This window comes from Canis aureus, chromosome 6 (genome assembly GCF_053574225.1).
Source record: "Canis aureus isolate CA01 chromosome 6, VMU_Caureus_v.1.0, whole genome shotgun sequence".
In the NCBI taxonomy this organism is placed as follows: Eukaryota; Metazoa; Chordata; class Mammalia; order Carnivora; family Canidae; genus Canis; species Canis aureus.
Genome location: NC_135616.1, coordinates 62,347,469 through 62,373,951, shown reverse-complemented (window position 1 = coordinate 62,373,951; position 26,483 = coordinate 62,347,469). Strand labels below are relative to the sequence as shown.

General features: G+C 39.2%; 1 long non-coding RNA gene across 2 annotated transcripts in view; it reads left to right on the top strand.

The window, feature by feature from the left end:
* LOC144316232 (uncharacterized) overlaps positions 1 to 26,483 on the top strand; it is a 192,005-nt gene that overhangs the window by 163,898 nt on the left and 1,624 nt on the right. For both annotated transcript variants that reach the window (XR_013382086.1, XR_013382085.1), the window contains exon 19: positions 18,375 to 18,459. This is a non-coding gene — a long non-coding RNA (uncharacterized LOC144316232). The remainder of the gene's footprint in view (positions 1 to 18,374; positions 18,460 to 26,483) is intronic.

The following is a 26,483-nucleotide window of genomic DNA, read 5'->3' as shown; positions in this document are numbered from 1 at the left end:
CATCTCGGTAGCCATGGTCTAGATGAATCCATAGTGACTGGTGGGCACATGTCCCAGATGGACTGAGCCATTTCAGGGCTTAGACTCTTGCCAGAGTGTTTGGAAAAGAAGTACTTTCCTTTTGGAGGGGTTCTTGGGTGTAGGAGCCATTTAAATCTGAAGCTGACCAGACCAACTGGCTATTACGAGACTTTCCTAACAGTGACATCAACACATAGGAAAGCACACCCAAGAGAAGGAGTGGGAGCAACAGCATCTTCAAGACATTAAATTCTGAAGCCAGCCATTGCTGAAGGGAATATCCTGCTGGGCCTTTTGGTTATATGACCCAAGACATTGCTGTTTGTTCTTGTTCAGCTAGTTTGAGTTAGGCTTTTGTTCCTGGTCAGGGAAATAGTCATAGACTTTTTTTTTTTTTTTTTTTTTAATAAAATCTCCTGTTTTTAACCACCAGTATTTCCAAGGATGTTTGCTGGTGAAACGATGTGAGTAAATTTAAAATAGAATCCCTTTCTGCCTGCACCCTGCTTCTGCCAGAATTCTTCTAGGACTCCCAGGAGTGATCAAGGGTTTGAGGCACTCTCTCAATCCACACCGCAGCCGACACAGCATCCTGGCTCTTTTCATTTGAAACTGGTGAGCAAATCCTTTCCACCACCAGATGGGAAGCCTGCTGGTACCAAAAACAGTTTTGCTCAATTATATTCAGGGTTGAAATTGATGAAATGGCCCCCTCCGGTGGTTAGAGCAGCTGCTTTGTTCTCCTTGAAGAGGCTTCCTTAGGTAGGAGACCTAAAATAAATCTGTCGGACTCAGAGTCCACGATCTCCTAATACTTACCGTGTTGGTAAAAACTGTACAAACTAGGGGCACCTGGGTGGCTCGGTCAGTTAAATGTCTGGCTTCAGCTGGGGTTGTGATCCCAGGGTCCTGGGATCCAGCCCCGCCTTGGGCTCCCTTGCTCAGCAGGGAGCCTGTTTCTCCCTCTCCCTCTGCTGCTCCCCCTGCTTGTGCTCTCTCACTCTCTCTGTCAAATAAATAAATAAACAAAATCTTTTAAAACAAACAAAAAACTGTACAGACTAGAAGGCAGTGACTAGAAGGCAGTGACAACTTAGGTGACCACCTGAGTTCAAGAAATCCCCAGTTTGAACAACTTCTAAATATAGGACAGAGTTCTTGGGGGTGTTAATTTTATACTCCTTCACAAGGGGAAGCTCATGAAGTAAGTTTTTCAGGAGTACACATGAAACAAGACAACCGTAACACAATAGACTAGCTAACCTATGGTCAGTCTCTGTCCTGCAGAGGGCAAGATGAAAATGGAGGTACTATCACAGAAGATCAAAAAATATAGGCTCCTTGAAGTCCTTACACATCTGGTCCAAATGCTTCCTGGCTTGTTTTTCAATCAGCTGATGTGAATGACAAGATATAAATAATCAGGCGACCAGCATGCCTTGCACTAGAGAGAGATGACCTTTCTGTTCACCATACATCTATTCTAGTATTCTCTAGGGAAGCCACCTGGAATTAGAAGGGGTTGACCCTGGACATTAAAAATAACTCTCCTTCTTTTCCCTCTTAAATTAAATGGCACTTAGTGATTCTACAATTATTGAGATAATTTTTAAAAAAATATTTTCAGAAATAAAATAACTTTTCATTTTGTTGTCAGATTAGCAGGGCCCAACTCCTATAAAATTGCTTATTTGGTTTGAAGAAGTGATTTTATGGATGTCACTGCAGTGCGAGTTCTTGATCTTTTATTCCCTTTCTGGTTCTAAAATTTTGATCGATGTGTTGTTAATGGGGGAGATGCAACTCACACCAAATAGGCACCATTCATCTTTCTCTTTTGGAAATGGTTCCTTGGCTTTGAGATATCTGATTCTCCTGATACATCTGTCTGCCCTCTGCTGGCCCTTCATCTTCGCCAGCAGCTTAAACATCACTCACCCCAGTGCGCTGTCCTGGGCTCTCTGCTCAATACACACCCTCCCTCTAGGTGAGTCCATCCAACCTCACAGCTCTACTTCACCATTCTCCTGAGTCCTGACCTCCAGCCCTATCCATAAAACTGACTTCCAAACATCTACCTGAATGTCCCATAAAGACTATAATATAGTAAAACTGAACTTACTATGTTTCCTTCTACAACCTAGTTCCAGTTCATTTCATGGTCTCAAAACCTGGGAAACATCCCAGAATTTTTCCTTTCCCCTCCTTCCTCAACCAATCAGTCACCGTATGCTCTGCTTTCCATTCCTCTAATGTGTCTGGTGTTTGTCGTCTTACCATCCTCCCTGACAGTGCCTTCACTCAGGCATTTGCCATCTCTTACTTGAACTGCTGCAAGAAATACCACTTTCAACTCAACCTACATACTATAGCCAGAGTGACTTTTCCAAAATGCAAATTAAATCATGTTTCTCTCCTCTTAACACCCTTCAAGGAGTTCCATTTCATACACATACATTTAAATTCCTTAATGTTTTATACAAGACCCTTCCCAACTGGCTAATGACTGCCTCTCTGTATTAGTTGTCTGTTGCCACAATAACACTGTATAACAAACAACCACAAAATCTCAGAGACCTACTTAGGAAACATTTATTGCTCTCTCGTCTGTGGGGGGTCTGCTGGGTCACTTTCTTTATCTTGGCTGGCCTTTACTGGTCTAGGGTGTACTTAGCTGGTATAACTGAGGCAGCTTGGCTGTGCTCCCTGTGTCCCTCGTCCTCCAGCAGGCTAGCCTGGGCATGATTTATGGGGATGAAAGAGGTGCAAGAAAGAGTACAAGCAGAAACATGCAAGGTTTCTTGAGGCCTAAGCTTGGATTTGGCACACTACCATGTCTGCTGAATTTTATTTGGCAATGGATGTTATAGGACTGGCCCAGATTCAGAGTTCAGAAAACAGATTCTGCATATTTAATGGGAGGGATGCAGGGTGGGGTGGGGAACTAGAGCCTTCATTGTACTCCTTATCTTTGTCTTCACTATTCTATGCCTCTGTTCTGACTGTACAGAATGGATAGGAGTCTTCTGAAAATGTCCAATTCTTTGTACTTCTGTTTTATTTAGCTCCTGCTATACCATCTGCCCAGAATTCCCCTCCTCCAGCCCTCAGGACTGGCCTCAGTGCACACTAGCTTGTCCTTCATGATATGGCTCTTTCTTGACTTCACTCTGCCTCCTCTGTGAACTCTGTCTATCCCTTACCAAACTCTACAGAAGACATTAACTTTTTTTGTCCTTATTTTCTTTATATGCTTGTTTCCCTCTAGAGACTCCAAACCTATTCAAAGCAGAGCTCTTTCTTAATTACTTTTTTACCCTTCAGACTAACATAGTCCTTGTCAAATATTAAGTGCTTTATAAGTCTTGGTTGATTAGAAGTTGGAAGTGTAGCAAGTATTTGAGTTATGGCGTGCCTGAGTGGCTCAGTTGGTTAAGCATCTGACTCTTGATCTCAGCTCAGGTCATGATCTTGGGGTCATGAGATTGAGCCTTGAGTCAGGCTCCACACTGGGCTTGGAGCCTGCTTAAGATTCTCTCTCCCTTCCCTTCTGTGCATGTGTACTTTCTCTCTCTCTCTCTCTCTCTCTCTCAAAAAAAAAAAATATGAGTTACAAAATCTATTCACTTGTGTTTGGATCCACTGCATTGTTAAAAAGAAGTAGTTCATGAAGATGATTGGTTTGGGAAGTAACTTTTGGGTAGACATTTAAGAGAAAACTTTTTTGGGGGATAGTATATTTTTTAAGCTGAGAGGTGAAAATGAAAGGGCCAAAGACATTTCCAGCCTCTCTTCTCTAAAAATTCCCCCCAAATAAGGAAAATAAGAAAGAAAAGCACCCATACCATTTTAATGAAATTAGGTGATATATAAGACCCTAGAGACAATAATGCAGTTGGAGCAATGACTAAGAACTCATCATAGAGGAGGAAGGCAAACCTGAGTGTCTGAAGTACCTGTGTGTAAGTACACAAACGTCATTACAGGAATTATGGGCTTTAAGATAGCATGGAATGTAAAGTCTGGAAGATGAAAAAGAGATTGTTGGAAAGTCTGGGCAAGGAATATTAAGTTTTCCCACCTTCCTGTGCTCACCCATCACAGTCAGATGACTCACTATATATCTTCCACCCCCCAGGGGAGGTTTGTTGCCCAGAGAAACTGAGCCAAAGAGGTTTAGGACTTGGGGCCCTGGAAGAACAAGAGTGGAATGTTCAGCTGAAAACAGGGAGTGTTGAAAGTCTGCATGTGGAATGGTGAGCCTCAGTGCCTTTTCCCCCATATAGCTCCAGAATGACAGTCAGGCTCATTTTTCTTTAGACAGGCTGAGGATCCTTCACTGGAGAACCTAGATTTCCTCAGAGGAAACATCTTGAGTTATGGACATTTGGGGCCCTGGGTACACAGGTGATTGAGTCCCCTGTGACTCTCCCACACTCTGAACCTCTTCAAGCCCCACTCATGTCCACGGAGCTTCCAGCAAGGTAAAGCTAGAGAAAGCCCAGAGTGCAAAACCTGAGGACTTACTCTACTTAGTATGCACACAGCCCTGGCATTGCAGTTGCCCAATTCTGGGTACCTGTGCACTCCTTTACATTTTGTGTCCCAAGCATGTCTCTCACCTTACTAACTCCTGGTTCTGGCTTCCAGTCAGCTTCATAAAGCTTCAATATTAAATATTCATGGACAACTAAGGATCTCCAGATATTTATTTATTTATTTATTTATTTATTTATTTATTTATTTTAAGATTTAATTTATTTATTCATGAGAAACACAGAGAGAGGCAGAAACACAGGCAGAGGGAGAAGCAGGCTCCATGCAGGGACCCCGATGTGGGACTTAATCCTAGGACTCCAGGATCACGCCTTGGGCCGAAGGGAGGCGCTCAACCACTGAGCCACCCAGGCATCCCGGATCTTCAGATATTTAAAGAAAGCTTCTAATATCCAAGATAGACCCCATAACAAAGAGAAAACAAAACAAAACCTCAGGCACTGGAGATCATGCAAGGAGAATGAAAAAACTTCATGGGAACTATAGTTTTAATATCCTTAGAGAGAAAAGAAATGTTGCACCTATTTAAAAGAAAAAGAAGGTGACATAATGAAAAGAGAAAAATGAAGAGAATATAAACATGATCCTGGAAATTAAAAATATGATGGAAAATGAAAATGACTGGACAAGCTGGGAGATAAATATTGAAGCATACCCTGAAAAGGAGAACAATAAGGAAGAAATGATAAGAAAGTCAGAGTCAATCCAGAATATTCAATATCTAACTAATAAGGGTTCTAAATAAGGAAAGGAAATTATCAAAAGTACAAGAAAATGTAGATGCCCAGGGCTGATCACTGGAGAATTCTGAGTCAGAAGGTCAGTAGGTTGAATTAATGGATTAATATTATATCTTTCCTCCAGCATCTTTAAAGCACACAGTATGAAACCCAGACAAAGCAGAATTCCAGAACCGATGAACCGACGTTTGATTTGAAATGTAGAGGTTGGTTGTGGGAAGAGGGTAGGGTGTAGGGACGGGGATAACTATGTTTTAAACTTATTTTGAAAGTGGAAAACAGCTACACATTAGTGTTCAGTGATTACAGGAAGTGGAGACAATGCAGCTGCTAAATGAGTCCCTTAAATATTGACATGACTGATTCTAGTGTGGCTTGTTTAGTAGGAAGTGGGAGAGAAAGCAAAAATAGACCAAAGCAAACATTTGCTCAAGATAAATGAAGAGAAGTACATCCTCTCTGTGTTCCTCCTCCCCTATGAAAACATGGCCATAAGCTCCTGACAAGTTTGTTTTCCTCACATTTCTATTGTTATGGCCACGGTTGCGAGTTAGCACATTCTAACAATTTTTATTTGTGCTTGTCTGTCTGATAAAATGGTACATAAATATTTTATGCTTACATTGTCACAGCTCTTCAGGGATGAAGGTTAGTGCTCTCTTCACAGACTGGAATGAAGAAGTATTCAGCAGTAGAGTCTCATTAAAATGATTTTCAAAACACAGTCTCAACTGAGGGGCTCTAAAGGTTATGGAACTATCTATAGATTACTACAAAGGTTATGGAACTATACATAGATTACTACAAAGTTCATGGGAGAAATTGAGGCAACCGTTTAGGTAATTGAAAAAGATACCATTTTTTTTTCTGAAGTTTTAGATAATTGAGGCAAAAGTCAATAATGTCTGGGGTAATAGGATGAATGCTGATTCATCTACTGTGCCTTTTATGTGTAATGTGGGCACCTGGGGAGTTTAAAATTTCTGCGGAGAAATCTCAAAACAGAGAAATGGAGAGCACATGAAAGCGGTTTCTTTGGCCCCCCTTTTAATAAGTGAGGAAACCGTGCCATAACAACGGATTCACTCAAGCTATATGGAATGGTAGGTAAAAGATTTTTCTCAGTCAAGTAAATAATTTATGATATCTCATCTCTACTGATTGAGAATATATTTCTAGAGACATGTTAGGTAGAATTGTTGCAAGCACATTGAGAGAGGTCTACTCTTACTGTATTTGTCTATCCTCACTGTGCTGAACAGATGCATTTAGAATTAGATTGAATTTTTTAAATTAAAATTATAGGCATTCATTGAGTGAAATGATAAAAGTTCATATTCTCTATTTTCATTTTTATTTAAACTACACTTTCCTTTAAGATTAGATACCTGAAAATGCTGTTATTACTATTTCTTTTTTTTAAAAGATTTTTTTAATTTATATATTCATGATAGACACAGAGAGAGAGAGAGAAAGGGAGAAGCAGAGACGTAGGCATTGGGAGAAGCAGGCTCCATGCCAGAAGCCCGACGTGGGACTCGATCCCGGGACTCCAGGACCATACATGCCCTGGCCCAAAGGCAGGCGCTAAACCACTGAGCCACCCAGGGATCTCCTGTTATTACTATTTCTATTGAAGTACACAGTGGTACGCAGAAACACTCTGTAATGAATACATTCAGTGATAAATTCTGAGAACCTATTGGAAATACTGTCCTAATATGAAATCACATAACTTAAGCAAACTTTCAAATAAGCAATAGCTACAAGTAAAGCAAAATGTTACAGTTGACCCTTGAACGAGAGGGGGGGTTAAGGGTGCAGAAGTGACCCCATGCAGTCAAAAATCCATGTATAACTTGTATATAAATCCCCAGAACTTAACTGCAGATAACCTATTGTTGACCAGAAGCCTTATGGACTAACAGAAGCAGTTGGCCAACACATATTTTGTGTACTGTATGTATTATATACTACATTCTTACATTAAAGTAAGCTGGAGAGTAGAAAGTGTTATTAAAAAAATATTAAGGAAGAGAAAATACACTTACAGTATTATATTGTATTTATCAAAATAAATCCACATGTAAATGGACCTGCACAGTTCAAACAGGTGTTGTTCAGGATTAACTATAATTGCCCATGTCATAAAGTCAAACTCTGGGTCATCTGAAAACTCCTTCCAGTAGGTTTATTCAGCCTCCTCCTGCCATAGCTATTCAAATGTGAAAGAATGTGCTATGCTTTTCCAAAGATTCTCCTCAGGTTCATTAGCAATAACAGATGTGTGAGTCAAGCCTGGCCTAATAACATGCCAATTACAGAAGGAGGCCACCAGGAGAATCCAGCAAGAACTCTGCTACTCAAGTGTACTTTAATGCTTATTTTATTCTTTTTAGAGCCTATTTAAATTTTTTTTAAAAGCATGGTGAATACTGATTAACTTTGGGAAATCATAAGCTCCCATCCCTTTCCAAATATATTTAATATGATACTATTAGGCAATAAACTGGAGCAAAGCAATAAGGAATAATTCTTTGGAATAACCAGAGACTTTGTGTATATATATATATATATATATATATACACACACAAATGGTTCATAGCCATCTGTATATATATACACACACACACACACACACATACACACACACTATATATATATATATATACACACACTCATATATATATATATATATATATATATATATATATATATTCATGGAATCTTTTTGGGAAACATCAAAGGTAGGATAACATTTCTCCCTAATCCTTAACTTCTTTCTTTCTCTAGAATATCTAGCACAAGAAGTAAAATAAATGATTTTTTATTCTGTGTGAATTTAAGAATTATGTTTTTTTTAAGGGTCTGTGTTCTTCCTAACATCACTATACTTCCTTGCCTTCTCCTTCGGCTTTACTATTGTCCAAAACTGCAATTAAAAAAAAAACCTCAGATTAAAATCTCAAAAACAAACAAACAAACAAACCCTTAACTCAATGAAAAATACTATGTCATGTATTGGAAGACATGTGGCAGAAGCAGAAAGAGACTGAGGTTTATTAACCTATTAACAAATAAACGATCTATATATCATTATGCACTTTAAAAATATTGTCTGATTTGATCTTTAGAACCAACCTGTGAAATAGCAATTAATTCCTCCATTTTGCAGATGAGAAAACTGAGACTCAAAGAGTTTACATAAGTTTTCCCATCATACATAGCAAGTAGCAACAGAATTATCATGGAGAACCCAGACTGCATGATTCCAAAGTCCACATTCTTCCTATTTTATCACCTAGACCTCAGGCTCATGAGGAAATAATGCCTCACCGGTGGATTGGAGAAGTGGTGCACAGGGATCCCCCCGCCCCCTGTGAACTGTTCATAGCCATCTGCAGTGACCTAGAGGTTGCACCAGAGTGTAAATCTGCACACTACTTTCTTTATCAAAAGGCTCTTGCATTGAAAAAAAATGTCAACTGCACTCAAAATAGCGTGCTGAGTGAGGCAATTGATTTCCTTTCTGGAACAAACTCCTCATCACAGACTCATTATAAATAATTTGGGGAATGGCAGGGGTCCTTGGACCACCTTTTGAGTAGCACTGGACTCAAAGAAGAGGCAGTAACTGCAGTGAACTAATGGGGTCACCATTAGCCAATGAATGGTTCTGAGCCCCTTTGGAAGTAGAATTAGTTCGATTGTATCCCTTGTGCCTGCTGAATTTGTGACATTATCCATTGCAGAAATCAAAGTGCCTACTCTAAAGAAGCTCCCATATAAGGTGAGAGGAATAGTTCTGAAATATAGACAGAATCCTGGCTGAAAAAATTCTGGGACTTTCTGGAGTTGTAGTATGAAGGAAAAAGCACGGTTTATGTTTGAATTGTGAGAGCTTTGCTAATTAGGATGGATGAGGAAGGAGTGCCATAGTGAGGTTAATAGCATAGGCCTGAAAACTAGACGATTTTGGTTTGAATGATAAAAGGCTCCACCGTAAGGGCTGTTGTGAATAATGTAAAGTGTGTAGTGGAGCCTGGCATGCAGTGCTCAATAGATGGCACCTCTATTATTAGGATCCGCTTTACAATGAAGCAGATACATATGTGAAGTCATTGGATGTTAACTGGTAGAGCATCTATTCACAGTACACGAAAGGCCATCTTAAATTATAATGCCTTCACATCTTAAAGGCTTTACAATCTTCCAAAAGGCAATTTTGAAATGCAAATACTCAATATCTTCTTTTTTTTTTTTTTAAAAAAAAGTTTATTTATTTATTTGAGAGAGAATGGGCACATGAGCAGGAGGAAGGGAAAGAGGAGGAGGGAGAAGCAGACTCCCCACCGAGCAGGGGGGTGCAACACAGGCCTAGATCCCAGGATCCTGGGATTGGGACCTGAGCCCAAGGCAGATGCTTAACTGACTGAGCCACCCAGGCACCCCTCTGGATATCTCCTAATCTTTGGCTAGTATAAATAGAGGTCAGTTTAATTTTCCACCTGTCATTTGCAAGTTTTCAAAGTAATCATTTCATTTGTAATTATAAAAGAAGTATCTACATTTCTGAAAAAAGACACATCTGAGCTAAGCTCATTAGGAATTAGCTTATGTCACAGTGTTTCCGAAATTATGTTTCATTTTATCACAGTGTCTGTGACATATGCTCTATATAAAAAAAAATTTTTAAAAATCATATCAAGTAAAGTTGGGATATACACATCTTAAGATTCATGAAGCACATCAACATATTAAAGACCTGAAACAATCTTATAGAAAAGAAACCTTGGTTTATCTTCGAATTTCCCAAACCTGTTTGATCAGAGAGCTCTTTTGTTGGGCAGCATCTATGCATGTGCCATGGAACACAGCGTGATTTAAGACTACATGCTGGCTTAGGAGATTGTTTTCCAAACGTAATAGTTAACTGAGAAATTCGGACTCTTTAGGGATAGCACATAGATTAGGCACTTGAAACAAGTGGATACTAAGAAAGGATCTTAAAAGGGGAGGCACAGGGATGATAGTGAACTCTGTCCTACATGGGAAGAACAGAGAAGAGAGTCATGACCTTCCACCTATTTCCAGTTTATTCACACACCAGCCAGTGAGCTGTGTTTACCACTGTATCACTTAACCTCGCTAGACCTCTGTTTTCCCCTCTGTCAAAGGGAGATACTTTTTAGGGTCTCTTCTAGATCAGCTATCCTAGTCTTCAGTTTAATTTTGTTTTGGAAAAAAAATGTATGCATGACATTTCTTACAGTGGTAGTAGTAGTGGTATAAATTTGTTTTTATCCATTTAGGGGTTTTAATTTTCTCTCAAGGATTCTAGGCTGTCCCATAGGTCAATAAAAATGATATAAAGCATTTTAGTAATTTTTGTAGTTTGTAGATTGTTACTTGTTATAGCTCAAAGTCTCCATCTAGATATAATTTATTAAATAAAAATTGAATTAATATTAAGTTTTTTTAATAATAGGAGTTATTTTAGTGGCTAGATCAACTCATGATTTCATTGCCTCGTCTTTTATGTCCACTCAGCTTGCTGACAAATTGAATGAATCTTTAAACAATGGAAGAACTAGAAGATGCCTCATGCTCAGTGGCTAACTGGAATAACACCATAAACCAGCAATTGTATTTCACTAATGTGTTCACTGTTGACTCAGGTTATCATGGTTTTAGGGTGGGATTAATGTATTTTCACAGAACCAGACCTGCATGTCAGGTGGTCAACTTTTGTTATGAGATGGGCTGGAGAGGATTCAGAAGCTTTGTGGACTTAATAGCCGTAAAGTGAGTTGGCTGACAAAGGTAGAGAATAAAAAGAGAGATCTACAGGGCATTACTAGCCTCTGAATAATAGGTATTCATATCCCTGGACTTTTAGAAGTAGCAGGTGGTCATGAGTCACTGTTTTTAAACTTACTCACTTTTCTGTTACATAAGGGAAGTATTTTGGCAAAATACATGGTTATAGTGCAAAAATTATTATTCATCCATTATAGCAATTTCATTGATACTGCTTTCCTTGGACATAAAGTATATATTAATATTGCCTGTAGCTAACTTTAATACTGATACTACTATAATTATTTTTGCACTCAGCAATGTGGGTTTTCCCCTCCTTTTCATTCCTGGGGGAGAAAAATACTTTCTGTCAAATCAAAGTGGTTTTTTTATTCTTATGACAGCATGATTATATAGAACATGAAGTCTCTTCTTTTACCAAGTAGGAAGTACTTTGAACTTGTTGGATAATGACATGTCAGTGGTTATTTTTGATGAATTTCTCAAGAATACTAAATAGATTTGAATTAAAATTCTTTATTAATTTTCATTTAATATTCATTCTTTAGAAGTGCAGTCAGCCTGGAGAAATAAAATCTTCACTCTAATAATCTTTCCTTTCTAATTTAATTGATGTATATCTGCTATCTTCAAATCTCTAAGGGGATGACCGTACCTGACCTTAGAGGATATTGGGATTTGATACCTTGATGGTAGAGTTTAGAGAAGGTGGTGGTTATCATTCAGTGCTAACAGCTGTAGAGCTCACAGAGAATTCACTTCCCTATGATTTTCTAAGAAATACTGCTCAATTTAGCAAAATTGTCATTTCCCCATTACACCTCTTTTCTTGTTAGGTGTTAAATTGTATTTGGACTTTTTATGGCTAAGTAAGACAAGGATTTCAAGTGGCAAGGAGGTAAGGGATAAACACACTTTTTTAGTCAAATGAAAATAAAGGAGTTTTTAAAAAGTAAAATTAAACTAGCTAAAATGAAATAAGGTCTGAGGAAGCTCTAAGGTCTAAGACGCAGAGGAAATTCTCCATCTTTTAAAAAAAATTCCAAAGACTTGCTTTTATGCTAAGCTTTTGAGTTAAGAATAAAGTCCACATGCAGAGCAAAAACTGAAAAAAAAAAAAAAAAAAAAAGCCTGTTTGGAAATGTTCAAGGAAATACGTGGAGACATGGCCTTCAATCTTCATAGTAGTTTGGAATTTTAATACAAAACATGTATTCTTAAATGTACTGTGGAATAGAATTTTCTGTAGCACAGCCTTGGACTTTGAGGAATAGAAGACCTCTCCTGTGCCATTTCTCCACTCTTGAGTTTTGTCACCATGTGCCAATCGAGTCATTCGAGTAACCTTAGCTTCCCTCATCTGCAAAGTGACAGGACTGTATTGATGATTTCATTGATCTTTAAGGCCATTTTCACCCTATTATTTAAAAACTTTAGGACTTCTATGGCTAGTTTCTCTTTAGACACTATTTTTCAATTATCTAAAGAAATATATAAAGGTTTACTGCAACTTTAGGAAGGCTTATTTTTAATATCAAAATTTAAGGAATTGGATATTACTAGACTCAGGCAAGATCATGAACTAGGGCTTTCTAACACTTAGGTATTCGGAGAGTTTTATCACTAAATCCTTTCTGTGAGGGTTTCAGGCAACAGGTTTAATATCTTTAGAGAATAACAGAAATGAAAAGGTGTGAAAGGGCTTTACACCACTGCCATCAATCCTTATATACTTCCAGAAACTCTCACACACTCTTTCATAGATACAGGCCTTGATCTCATCATCATTCCAGGAAAAAACAAATGAAACGTGCGTGTCTGAAATAGGTTTGGGACCAAAATCACTACTCCTGAGATAATGCTTACGTTAGGGAAGCTCGAGTGTGAAAGACAATGAGGATTTCCTTTTCTTTGGCAGCACAAATCAGTTTATAGAGTAAATCCATTGATGAGGAAGAGAAAACAAGCCTCCTTGACCCTGGTTGAACTTCCTCCTGCTATTTCTCCCCAACCACTCCCCCCCACCCCCCAAGGGGTGAGGAGAATCTGCGGACAGATTCCCAGCAACACAGCCAAGGACGCCCAGTGCAAGCAGCTCCTCCGGGAAGGACCACGTGCACACCCACACCCACGTTGGCAAGGCAAACAGTGGGAAGACAATACGTGCAGCAAAGCATCCAGTGGCCTTGCTGTGCCTGTAGGCTTCTTCCTCTCTTACATAACATCCCCAACCAGGCTTCAACAAGAACCCAAATAGCATTTATTGAGCTGTGAACTGTAAGCCACCTGGGTGTTTGCTCGACTGGTAAAATGAAATGGGGGTTAGTGGATTTTTGCCATGCCCCTGATCCAGATGGAGGGCTTCCAAGGCCAAATGAGAATCACCAACAGCAATCGTTTCTGCTTCAAATCTTTTGCTATTTCCCCAAAAGTATCTGACTTGATTGCTCAGCTTCATTCTTTTCTGTTCTTTGGTTTATAAGATGCAAAAAGCTCTTTATGTTCAGGGAGAGTCGGGAGGAACAGGAGGGGAAAGTAAGGTGGTATAAAGAAGAAAAGGCACTAGATTATCTAGAAATTGGGCAGCTGGGCAGAAGTTTATGAGAATTGTTGGCTTAAAAAAGTACTCCTCGTGGGTCAGACTAATCAAATCAATTTTAAAAGCAGGACAGTTGTATTAAGTTACTCCACAAATGTTTCTTGACTGCTGCGTGCTTGCTACAAGCCTGAAGGGGAGCTTGAATCTCAGACCCCTTCCCTCATTTCTGAACAGGTTCAATACCTCACCTGCCCTCCCCTTGGGTTCACCCACCACAAGGAACCACAAGATAAACCCCAGCCCATATGCTGCTACCTCTGCACATCTTCCCAGGCTGCCGTCCTTAACTCCTCTGACTCTTCTTATTACTTCATGTCGTCTTTGCTTCTGACCCTGGTTTGAGTCCCATTCTTGTCTTCTACGATTTCCTTAAACTTGATGGCTACATTAGCAACCTCTGAAATACATTCTCCTTAAAACTTTGTTTTTCCTCTCTGTTGCATTTTGTCACTTGTACTTGTAAAGGATCTGCTCCATCATAAATGTCAAAGCCCCACTGGCTGCTGTGGACTTTGTGTCCTCCCCCTCCAAATTCATATGTTGAAGCACTAACTCCCAATGTGATGGAAGTTGGAGATGGGAGCTTTGGCAGATAAATGGATTTAGATGAGGGCATGAGGGTGGGGCCCTCATGATGGAATTAGTGCCCATATAAAAAGAGATACCAGAGAGCTTGCTTTGGCTCTTTCCACCTGCCAAACAACGGAAAAACTGAAGAGAGGACCTATAAAGGTAGAATGAGAAGGTGCACATCTGTAGCCCAAGGAGAGAGTTCTCGTGAGATACCAACCCTGCTAGCACTTTGATATTGGACTTCCAGTCTCCAGGACTGGAAGAAAGAAATGACTGCTGTTTAAGCCACCCAGTCTATGGTATTTGGCTGTGGCAGCTCAGGCTAAGATACTGGCACAGTACTTGGCATACATAAGGCACTTAATGCATATTTACTGAGTAAACAAATGAGTACTTGCAAGTTTCCTTGGCTCCTTCTACCTCTTTCTTGAGACCTGAGCCATAGATTCAGTTACCTTCTACTCCCACCCCACAGCAACCAGCTCACCCATAGACTTTTTCATATCCTCCAGTTTTGAAATCCCAGATGAACCAAAGCCCTGGTTCCCACTTACCTGGGAGAGGAACTCAGACTACCAATAGCTCATCATTCATTTGGTGCATAAACAGAACATTCCCAAGGATTGCCTTGACTTGGTTCTGTTAAACAGTTTAACATTCGCCATAACTCTCTCAGGTATATGTCATCCTCTGACCCACCAATGTTTGCGGCAATCTTTCTGGACCCTCTTCATTTGACTAACTTGCTCTTATTTCTGTACTCATCTCCATTTCCTACATCTTTGCTTGTCTTCTAGGTACCATGTTAACCTGATCCCTTGATTCTAGGGCTGGTTTCTGATCTCTGATTCCTGATTTATGGCTCCCTCTTGTGGACATTGGTTTGCCCCATCAATTGACTTTGATCCACCACATACTTAAGGGATGGATGTGTTCAAATAATGAAACTGTAAGAAAATGCTATAATAGAAATTGAGGTATATATGAGATGTTAGGAAGATCTAAGTCTGGTTGGGAGAATCAGGTTAGGCTACACAGAATTGTAAATTGTGAGGGAAAGTGGGAGTTTCTTAAGCAGACGAGGAAAAGTTAGATCATAGACAAAAAGCATGTTGGTAATCAGGTCGATGAGACTAGGAGAAAGGGAGAATCCAAAATAGAATCCAAACCAGGTTTCTGGTGTTAGTAACTGAGTGCTGTCCTCCATACTAGAAAACATTGAAAGTCAGGAATAGGTAGGTACTTCTCCTGGTTTAATAAATATTTCTTTGTAAGTAATGAAATTTACTACCATAAATTAATATATAAATATTTTAAACACATACTTGAACACTTAAAAATATTATTTATATTCAGATAATTGGTCAAAATAATATTTTGGCTATTATTAAAGGAGTTTCTCTACAATCTTTTATCAAGATGTAATTTTTTGGCTTCAGTATATTCTTAGAATAATAACTATATGATGTATATTCTTCTATAACATAGACTTTTAATATTTGAACCTGCTTCATCAGTCCAAACTTATGAGATTCATTCACTTGTTCATTCAGTTAAAATGTGGTCAGCTTCTTGGAGGTGCATGCCCTGTGCAGTCCCATGATGGTGTCAATCATGATAAGTTGGCCCTACTTAGTAGAGTCATATTAGAGAATTTGCAACAGTGATCCTGGTTTCTGTTTTGTAACGCTCTGTGCACTATTAATTGCAAAGTGTATTTTATCTTAGAATTGATGGAATTAATTGTATTAAGAAAATCTCTGGGGGCACCTGAGTGGCTCTGTCGGTTAAGGGACTGACTCTTGATTTGGGCTTAGGTCATAACCTCAGGGTTGTGAAGCTGAGCCTGGTGCCCTGGGTCCATGCTAAGCATGGAGCCTTCTAGATTACCTCTCCTCTTTTCCCTCTATTCCTCCTTGCCTTCCCCTTGCACTCTTTCTCTCTAAAAAATTAAAAATATAATAATTTTTAAAAATTTTAAATAAAAAAAGAATTATCTTTGGCTATCAGACTGTGCCATCATTAGAAGGATTATCACAGGTTTTTTTTTTTAAGATTTTATTTATTTATTCATGAGAGAGACAGAGACACAGGTAGAGAGAGAAGCAGGGTCCCTAAGGGGAGCCCTATGTGAGACTCACTCCTAGGACCCCAGAATCATGACTTGAGCCAAAGGCAGATGCTCAACCACTGGGCCACCCAGGCATCCCAATCACAGGTTTTGAAATGTTGAGACACCTCAGGCACTTAACAAAGATACAGTAAAAGTTAAATGTATATTCATTAAATGTATATTCTTTGAAAATACTCTATTTGACATGAATTTTCCTTGGCAGATGATGTAGTTTTACTCAAATTGAGCCAAGTAATCTCCCCAGAAGAGAGGAATATCTCAAAACTAGAGTGTATTTTCCATCTTACCTTATCATTACACTGATTTTATTATTTGTACTTAATTTGGAATTGGGAAAGGTTGGGTATCAGAGACTCATGTTGCTTCTGACTTACAGAGACCTGTAGGACTTAGCAAGTTTCATATTATTAGTAGAATAAATAATTTGCATATATATCTTGTCTCTTAATTATTTTAGGAAGAAAATAAGTCTCAGAGTAAAAAAAAAGTTGTTTTTATTTACAGCTAACACTTTTTATTGAAGAGGGCTAGCAATCATTTTTAAATTACAGAGAATCTTATGTTGCTCATCAAAACAGTACAGAAAACAAGCTAACAGAAGTGCTAGATACTGCTACAGGGATACTAACTTGTTTGTTTGCTTCAACTAGATCCTGAAGGGACCAACAATGAGAAAGTAACTGTGTGTGTGCACATATGTGCCGGGGCATGCCCACATCTTCCCCTAGTCTTTCATGGGTACTCCAAAGAAAAAAGACAATTGTTAACAGGGAGTATAGGGTCCCCAGCCCAGTAGCTTTCATACATTGGGGGACTCAAAAATACGTGTGGAGTGAATGGAATCACATCTGCCAGAAAATTTTCTGTAGTACAGAAGACAGCTACCAAGTTTCTGTTCCCTTGAAACCAATGTCATCTTCATTAAAATCTGATTATTATAGGGGCACCTGGTTGGCTCAGTGGTTGAGCATCTGCCTTTGGCTCAGGTTGTGATCCTAGGGTCCTGGGATCGAGTCCTGCATTAGGCTCCTTGCAGGAAGCCTGCTTCTCCCTCTGCCTGTCTCTGCCTCTCTCTGTGTCTCTCATGAATAAAGAACATCACTTTTCATTTGCAGAGGTAATGCCCAGTATCTATTTTTTTGCCAGGCATTATAGCTGGAACTGATGAGAGAATGATTAGAAAGACACAGACAGTCCCTGCCCTCAACTGGGAGTGATACATGAAATGACAGTCATGAAATGGTGTAATGATAAGGGGAGTCAAGCAGCTGGGAGAGCAAGAGGGGCCCTTGGCTTTCAAGAAATAGAGCAAGGTTTGGAGCCCCAGGGGAAGCTTGTAGGGAGGCAGGAAGTCCAATGCATCTTTACTTTTTTTTTTTCTTTTTTAGAAACTTTGTATGATGGAAATTTTCAAATATATACAAAAGTAGAGAGATGATCTGATAATTATTTACAAATGGCAGGTTTTTTTTTTTCTTTTAAAGATTTTATTTATTTATTCATGAGAGACACAGAGAGAGAGGCAGAGACACAGGCAGAGGGAGAAGCAGGCTCCATGCAAGGAGCCCGATGTGGGACTTGATCCTGGGTCTCCAGGATCACGCCCTGGGCCGAAGACAGGTGCCAAAACCACTGAGCCACCCAGGGATCCCCAATACAAATGGCAGTTTTGTTTCATCTGTACTCTCCTTACTGCCCCCAAAGCCTCAATGGACTATTTTGAATCCAATTCCAGACTTCATATTATTGCCTCCATAAATATTTTGGTATATATCTCCAAAAGGTAAGGATTCTTGTTTTTATTTAAAAAATACTATAACTATGATACCAATATCTTACCTAAAAATCAGTAATTATTATTTCTTTAATGTTTTCAAATATCCAGTTAGATTCAAAGTTCATTTGTTTTAATTTTTTTTTTTTTTTGAGATTCAAACAAAGTCTACACACTGCATTCTATTGATATTGGAGTACGTTTTGAATGGCATGAAGAGTCACCCAAGGCAATATGCAAGTAGGTAGCAGCTTTTTGTGTGTTTTGTTCACTGCTTTGCTATTGTAGTTGTAGTAGTTGTTGCTCACTGTTTTGGTCACTCAGTGCTTTGAACAGTACTTAATACATAATAGCTGCTCAGCAAATACTTGTAGAGGTGGATGAAGAGGGGAAGGATGCATTTCAAGCTGAGGGGACAGAAGCAAGTGTGAACATCTGAAGACCTATGAGATCATTGTGTGTGTGTGTGTTTTCACACCACTGAGTGATTCTCTGACAGCAGCTGGGTATCTTACAATTCAACTCAATTCGAACACTATCTACCTAGAGACTGCCTCGTCACTGTAGCCACCCGTCACAAAGTCAGCTTGTTACCTGTGCTTCTGACTAACTGTCTAAAGATCAGAGGCTCCCACAACTCCCTCCTAGTGTTTGATTCATTTGCTAAAGTGGCTTCCACAGCTCAGAGAAACATTCTACTTACTAGATCACCAGTTTGTTCTAAAAGAGTACAATTCAGGAACAGCCAGATGGAAGAGATTCATAGGGCAAGATATATGGGAAGGTATGCAGAGCTTCTGTGTCTCTAAGCAAGCAACTCTCTCCACACTTCCAAATCATCACCAGCCTGAAGCTCTCTGAAGTCTGTCCTTTTGGAATTTTGTGGAGGCTTCATTGCATAAACATGACTAATTAAATCATTGGCCATTGGTGACTGACTCAACTTTCAGCTCCTTTCCTCTCCCCAAAGGTGGAACCGCAAATTCCAATCCTCTATTCACAGAGTGGTTCCCAGGCAGCCAGCCCACAAACTTAGGTTAATAAAAGTCATCTTATTAACAAAGACATCTTTACCTCTGTCAACACTTAGGGAACTTAAAATGGTTTTAGGAATTTTGCACCAGGCACAAGAGAAAGACCAAATATGTATTTCTTATTATAAGGCACACTATCATAACAGTACATTTTGGGAATAATCCATTTTAAATGTGGCTGGAGCATAGATTTTGGGTAATGGGAGGAGATGTGACTGAACCCACATAGAGACCAGATCATGCAGTGCTAAGCAGAGTGATTAGGAACTTTCAGAGGACTTTCAGGAGTGGAGTGACATGATCAGATCCTCATTTTGGAAAGACTGACTTCTAGTTATGCCTGAGGGATTAATAGATCCCTTGCACATTCAAAACAACATCAACCAGACAATGAAAGTTAATTAAAGAGAAAGGAAATATTTATTATAATGTTTCCCAAAACATTCTGGGAGAGGTCTCATCCTTAGCATAGTGAACCTCTTCAAATCTTCTCTCCTAAATTTCTCTCCTGCTAAAATCTGTCATGTGAACTCAGGTCACACAGGCTCTCTTGAATCCTTCACGCTTTATCCTTCCCTCATCTGTTTTGCTTTCCTGTCCTCTAATATAAATCCAGATGGGCTTCAGGCTTTGCCAGTTTCCCTGAGTCTAGCAGGCCAGATGGAAGTCTCCTTATCTCTATAGGAGGCAGTTCTTATTTTTTAATTTTTATTTCTTATTTTTTAAACTTTAAATTCAATTATTTAACATATAATGTGTTATTGGTTTCAGAGGTAGAGGTCAGCGATTCATCAGCCTTATGTAACACCCAGTGCTCACTACATCAAGAGCCCTGCTTAATGCCCATCACCCAGTTACCCCATCCTCCCGACCCCCCTCCCCTCCAGTGACCTTCAGTTTGTTTCTTGTGATTAAGAGTCTCTTATGGCTTGTCTCCCTCTCTGATTTCATCTTGTTTAGTTTTTCCTTTCTTCCCTTATGATCCTCTATTTTGTTTCTTAAATTCCACATATGAGTGAGATCATATGATCATTGTCTTTCTCTGATTGATTTATTTCACTTAACATATCCTCTAGTTCCATCCACAACATTGCAAATGGCAAGATTTCTTTTTTTCTTTCTTTTTTTCTTTCTTTCTTTTTTTCTTACTTTCTTTCTTTCTTTCTTCTTTCTTTTTCTTTCTTTCTTCTTCTTCTTTTTTTTTTTACAAGTAACATCTTGTCTCTGTCATTCTCACAGTACACAAACTTTTCTGGGTCCTATAGCACCTGTTTGAGTGATGTTGAGATTCTGACTACTGCTTTTTTCCCCAAGAGTGCAAATCCTAGTTATTACACTTGAAATCAGTCTCTTTCCTTTTCCACTAGAATGCAGTTCCGCCACATACTTGGAAATTCCATCATCAGTGCTTTGACAATGTGTACAGTCAATGGGAGCATCACTGCTCAAGTCAAAGAATTTTGCCTGGGTGCCACCACATGTGGTGAGCAGCACCCTGGGGCTGTTCTGTGAACACAGGGAGAAGATGCTAGGCAGGAGGGAAGCCAGGCTGGGGAGATGTCAGGCAGAAATCCATCAGGAGACTCCCAAGGAGCTGGTTTCTGGCAGAAGGAAGATTTTAGAAGTGCATAAGATTTCTGGGGACTGGATTGTTTTGGATGAAATTTAGAATAGCTAGTGGTAAAACACTGTTACATACTCTGGGCTACTTTATATTTGTGTGTTTTATAGCCTACTAATTTGTGTTATTGTATTGAAACCTTGATACTTATTTTAGAATTTTATTTAAGCACCATGGGCTTCTTAAAAGAAATCTTTATAAACCAATTATGAGAGGTTTTTGCTTCTTTTCTAAGCAGCCGCCACCGCACTATCTTTGCTTTTATTGGATTTCTTTTAGAAACATGCTTATTTTGAAAAACCTTTGGAGAACTCCCATGCTAAAAAAATTCTTAATATCTCTGTGAAAGACACCAAAAATATCCTTTGATGAATGGCTATAAGGAGGGTTTCCTTCGATTTAGAATTAGTACAAACTTGAATTGCTTCAGTGTGATATATTTCCAAAACAATCTTTTTTTCAACTTAGTTAAAATTTAAAGGATCATTCTGAAAGGACTATTAAGGGAAATAGATGGGTAAAGTACTAAATTTGGAGTTTAAAAAACTTGTACATTGCAACAAAATAAGTATAAGCATGAGTTTCACTGTTTGCCTTCCACTATCAGAAAGGCCTTTTCACAACTTTAAAAATATATCAGTTGGGATCCCTGGGTGGCGCAGCGGTTTATCGCCTGCCCAGGGCGCGATCCTGGAGACCCGGGATCGAATGCCACGTCGGGCTCCCGGTGCTGGAGCCTGCTTCTCCCTCTGCCTGTGTCTCTGCCTCTCTCTCTCTCTCTGTGATTATCATAAATAAATAAAAATTAAAAAAATATATTAAAAAAATAAAAATAAATAAAATAAAAAGATATCAGTGTTCAAACTTTTAGCAGTTACTTCTTAAATTTATGTTAATCCATGACACAGTTGATAAAGAACAAGAGGTGAAACAGACCATTCATAAATTTTCTGGACATGCCTAGCAATTCTGACAATAAAGGAGAAATTCAAGTGAATTGGTAAACTGTTAGACCCCTACTGATTTCACCTGTCACTTTGCTTCTCTTAGTTTCACAGATGATGAAAAGTAACTTGAATGTGGTTGGTGGCAGAGTGGACACTAGAATGTCACCTCCGCCATCTCTCAGGGAAGTCTCTTTTCTTTCTTTCTTTCTTTCTTTCTTTCTTTCTTTCTTTCTTTCTGTCTTCTTTCTTTCTTTCTTTCTTTCTTTCTTTCTTTCTCTTTCTTTCTTCCTTCTTTCTTTCTGTCTTTCTTTCTTTCTTTCTTTCTTTCTTTCTTTCTTTCTTTCTTTCTTTCTTTCTTTTTAAAAGATTTTATTTATTCATTCACGAGAGACACAGAGAGAGAAGCAGAGACACAGGCAGAGGGAGAAGCGGGCTCCCTGCAGGAAGCCTGATGTGGGACTTGATCCTGAGTCTCCAGGATCACACCCTGAGCCAAAGGCAGACACTCAACCACTGAGCCACCCAGGCGTCCCTCTTTTTCTTTTTTATACTATGCCTCCCCATGCTTCTCTTTGCTTTAGAAATGACTACTCAAAATACATACCGATTTGTTAGTTTTCAAAGGGTCAGACTGGGAACTTGCAGGACATATAAAGAAACTTGGATTATATCCTAAAGGTGATGAGTGGGAAGTTATTGATGACTTTGGAGTTATAGAAAGCTCTGTCTTCCAAACCTCATTATTCTTTGCTTAGGTACTTTATGTCATCTCTCAATCTCTACATCTCCTCATTTCAATATTGTCTCATGGTATAAATGATAGAATTGCTAATTGTGTCATGTGGATGTTGGTTCAGAGGTTCCTACATTTAGATTTTAGACATACTTGTAGCATATGTGTATACTTACGGCTTTGAAGTCCTTCCTTCCACTAAAAAGGAAATAAATTGCAGAATGGTATATGGCTTCTGGCAAGAATACCATTTCAACTGTGTTTTTTCAGCAAGGATCTTTTTTCCTGAGTCTGGTATGAATTATGACTCCTAACACTCGATTTATTTTTATAGAAAGCTCAATTTATCTTAGAAACTACTGTTAACAGCAGTGAAAGCTAAGGCCAAATATTGATGCACACTGTTTTAATGGCAAGCACTCTATTTTCCCAACTTTCATATATCCATTGAATACTACAATGTTACTGAAGATGATGAGAAGGTGATGGAAAATTGTGGTCTAACAGAACTGGGCTTTCTTAAGGTAACCAAAAGGGTTAACACAGACCTTATAAGTTAACCATAGGTTATATCAACCTTCTTCTATTGTTTTTTTCTTTTTCTTTCTCTCTCTCTCTCTTTTTTTTTTTTTTTTTTTACTCTGGATTGTTTTCAAATCAGCAAGCTCTAGGAAAGGACAATCTATTCACTAATCCTCAACCACTCATTTTCATTGATTAAATAATAAGTCTGAAACTCTTAGAGCTACTTATAATAAGGCAAGCACTATGCTGAGTATTTTATGTACATTCACTTCAATAACGTGGAAATATATACACTCTATTCAATGTATAGAACAAAGGGAAGATTCTTTTTTTTTTTAAAGATTGAATTTATTTATTCATGAGAGACACACACAGAGAGGCAGAGACATAGGCAGAGGGAGAAGCAGGCTCCCTGCAGGGAGCCTGATGCAGGACTCGATCCCGGGACTCCAGGATCCTGCCCTGAGGCGAAGGCAGATGCTCAACCACTGAGCCACCCAGGCATCCCCAAAGGGAAGATTCTATGGCAAATATCGAACATCTGCATTCAGCATGATAGGGGCATCAAAGCTGAAGGATTCTCAATCTTGGGAATTACTGGCATTTGGGCAGTTCAATTTTTTGCCGTGTGGGAGGCCCCCAAAAGGCAAGGTGTGTAGCATCTCTGGCTTTGGACCACCAAGTGCCCATAGCACTCACCAGTCAATAATGTGACCTCCCCCACCCCCTACATTTTCAAATGCTACTAGAGGGATGGTTCCTTCATGTGGAGATGAGATGATAACCATTCTCCCTTTACTCAAACCTCTCTCTAAAAAGAATTTCAGAGGAAAGATCTCAACCTTTTTGTCTCAGGCAAAATTCCAGACCAATTTACTTGACTGACCTAATGAATAAGGCTCTTCAGGCTACTATATTAGTGTGAAAAGCTGAGGTTATCAGTAACCCACCCCTTTCCTTTCACTAGTTTGGGACACAGTGGTGTGTCCATAGAGGGCTGTATTATAGTTGCCATAGAGCAGTAGTTCCTAAATATCAGTGTGCTAGGAATCACTTAGAATGGGGAAAAATTAGAGAGAAAGACAAACCATGAGAGACTCTTAACTTTGGGAAGCAAACAGGGTTGCTGAAGGGGAGGTGGGTGGGGGGAAGGGGTAACTGGGTGACGGTCATTAAGGACGGCACTTGATGTGATGAGCACTGGGTGTTATACTACATGTTGGCAAATTGAATTTAAATTAAAAAAAGAAAAAAAAAGAATGTTTATGACAATGTAGATTTTGATTTAGTAGATTTGAGTCAGAGCCCAGGCATTTTGCAGAATTACTCCAGATAAATGTGATTCAAGTTGCCACCTATTCATCCTATCTATATATACTCCCTTAGAAGATTTCAGCTCCAAAAACCTCTTTTAGACCAACTGGCAATAAAACTCCCTTTAATAACAGTGTGCAGGAGACTGGAAAGATTCTAGTATAAGTTGATAGCAATAATAGAGGAAGAGACAGCAGTGGTCTTGTCTTAAGTATGTCTTTTGACAGAGGGTAAGGGCTCAGACCTATCTGAGGAAGAGGAAATAGTCTGGCCCCTAAGAATGGCCACAGTTTGTGAGCTTTCTTTACCTTCCCCAGAGGTAGGAACATGGGACATGACCTCTGCACAAAAATGGTTGAGAATGGAGAAGTAGTTGTTTCCTGATGTGATGGGCAAGAAGTCTATGTTCACAGATACATCTCTCTGCCTTTACTGGGTTCATTTCCAATAATGAAGGGCACGATAAAAAATGCATTCTGGAATTCATCATCATTCCTGGTTGATACTCTATAGAGGGAGGGTATTGTGTAAAACCAACTTAAAATGGTAGCGTACTGTCTGTGACAACCTGCCATAGCTCCTCATTTATAAGGCTGGCCCCAGCAAACCTGAGGAAGGAGGCAACGTTTGTCTTTAGTGTCCCATTCCCTCTTTCTCCACTCTGCTTCAACACTCCTTCCTCTTCTGTCATCTAAGGCCTACTAAGGAAGCCCGTCAGCCCTATTTTTCCAGAAGCTCATTCTCACCTAGTGTGTATTAATCTTTACTGGTGGCCTAACCAGGAAACAAATTAAATTTTTCCTCTGGGGGGCATTTATTCCAAGGGTTTCCTGAAACATTATAAGCCTTTACCAAACAAAAGATGAAATGCAAATGGTGAGTTCAAGCACCTAGGCAATGGTATTAGGCAATCTTTTCAATAACTCTGAAACAAAATGAAATGTCATTCATAAGACTAGTTGTGTGACAGTGTGAGTTAGAACCTCATCTAAGTCATGTCAGGGTGTTGGAGGGGACTTTGAATGATCATGTGGTCCATCTGTATGCTTGTAGGCATATTAATACTTGGACTTGCTGGAGAAATGACATTTTTTCCTTCTTTGCACCACTAAAGAAAGTTACAAAGAATAACAATTATTCTATCACCACAAAGTCCGATCAACCATCATTTCTCTCTCACGTGGACTGTAATGGTAGTACCCCCAATTGCACTGACTCTTGCCACTACTTCTTTGCCATTGATGTTGCCTCCTCAGCCCCAGGACGCCACATCTGTTAACCTGTTTGGCACACTGAACCCCAAGTGATCTTCTACAAATGCTAATTAGACTATGCCAATCCCTTGATTAAAACTGTCTTGTGGCTTCCCACTGTTCCTAGGATGAAGACCTATTTGCCTAATCTACAAAGCCCTTCACGGTCCTGACTTAGCCTTAGCTCTCACCTCCAGCCTCTTTGGTTTCCTTTCATACCTTCAGATGTGCCATCATGCTCCTGTTACTTTATGACTTTGCACAGGCTGTGATAGCTCCTATAGGCTTTCCCATTGTCACTGTATTGTGTAGGCCATATTTTTTGTCCATTATACCAATCATACCACTGTTTCTCTTTTTCTATGTATTCATGTGCTTATTTGATTAATGTTTGTTTTCCAAACTAGACTATAACCTCCATGAGGTGAAGACCTGGATATCTTTTACTCCTAAGTATATTCCCAGTGTCACACAGAGACCGCAGGAAGTTTACCATGAATATATGCTTAATAAATGCATGAGCGATTCTTTTTTTTAATCTAACTTTGGGTTAAGCCCATTTTTAGTCATTGAAAGTGGTGGGGAGCTTCTGGCCACTTCCCTCTAGCTCTCCCTTTGCTTTTGGATATAATATACTATCACTCTGACGGAAGTGCACAGATGCCTCATTAACACGGAAACTGGGCAGTAGAAGTTAATTTTAATGTCCCTAGATTAGTTTATTAACATATGTTGTTAATTTACTTAATTTTCTTCATTTTGTTAATTATCCCCTTGTGTTCAGACTCTGATTTGGTAACTGGAGAGGGTTAACTCCACTGTATAGGAGTTTAGAGC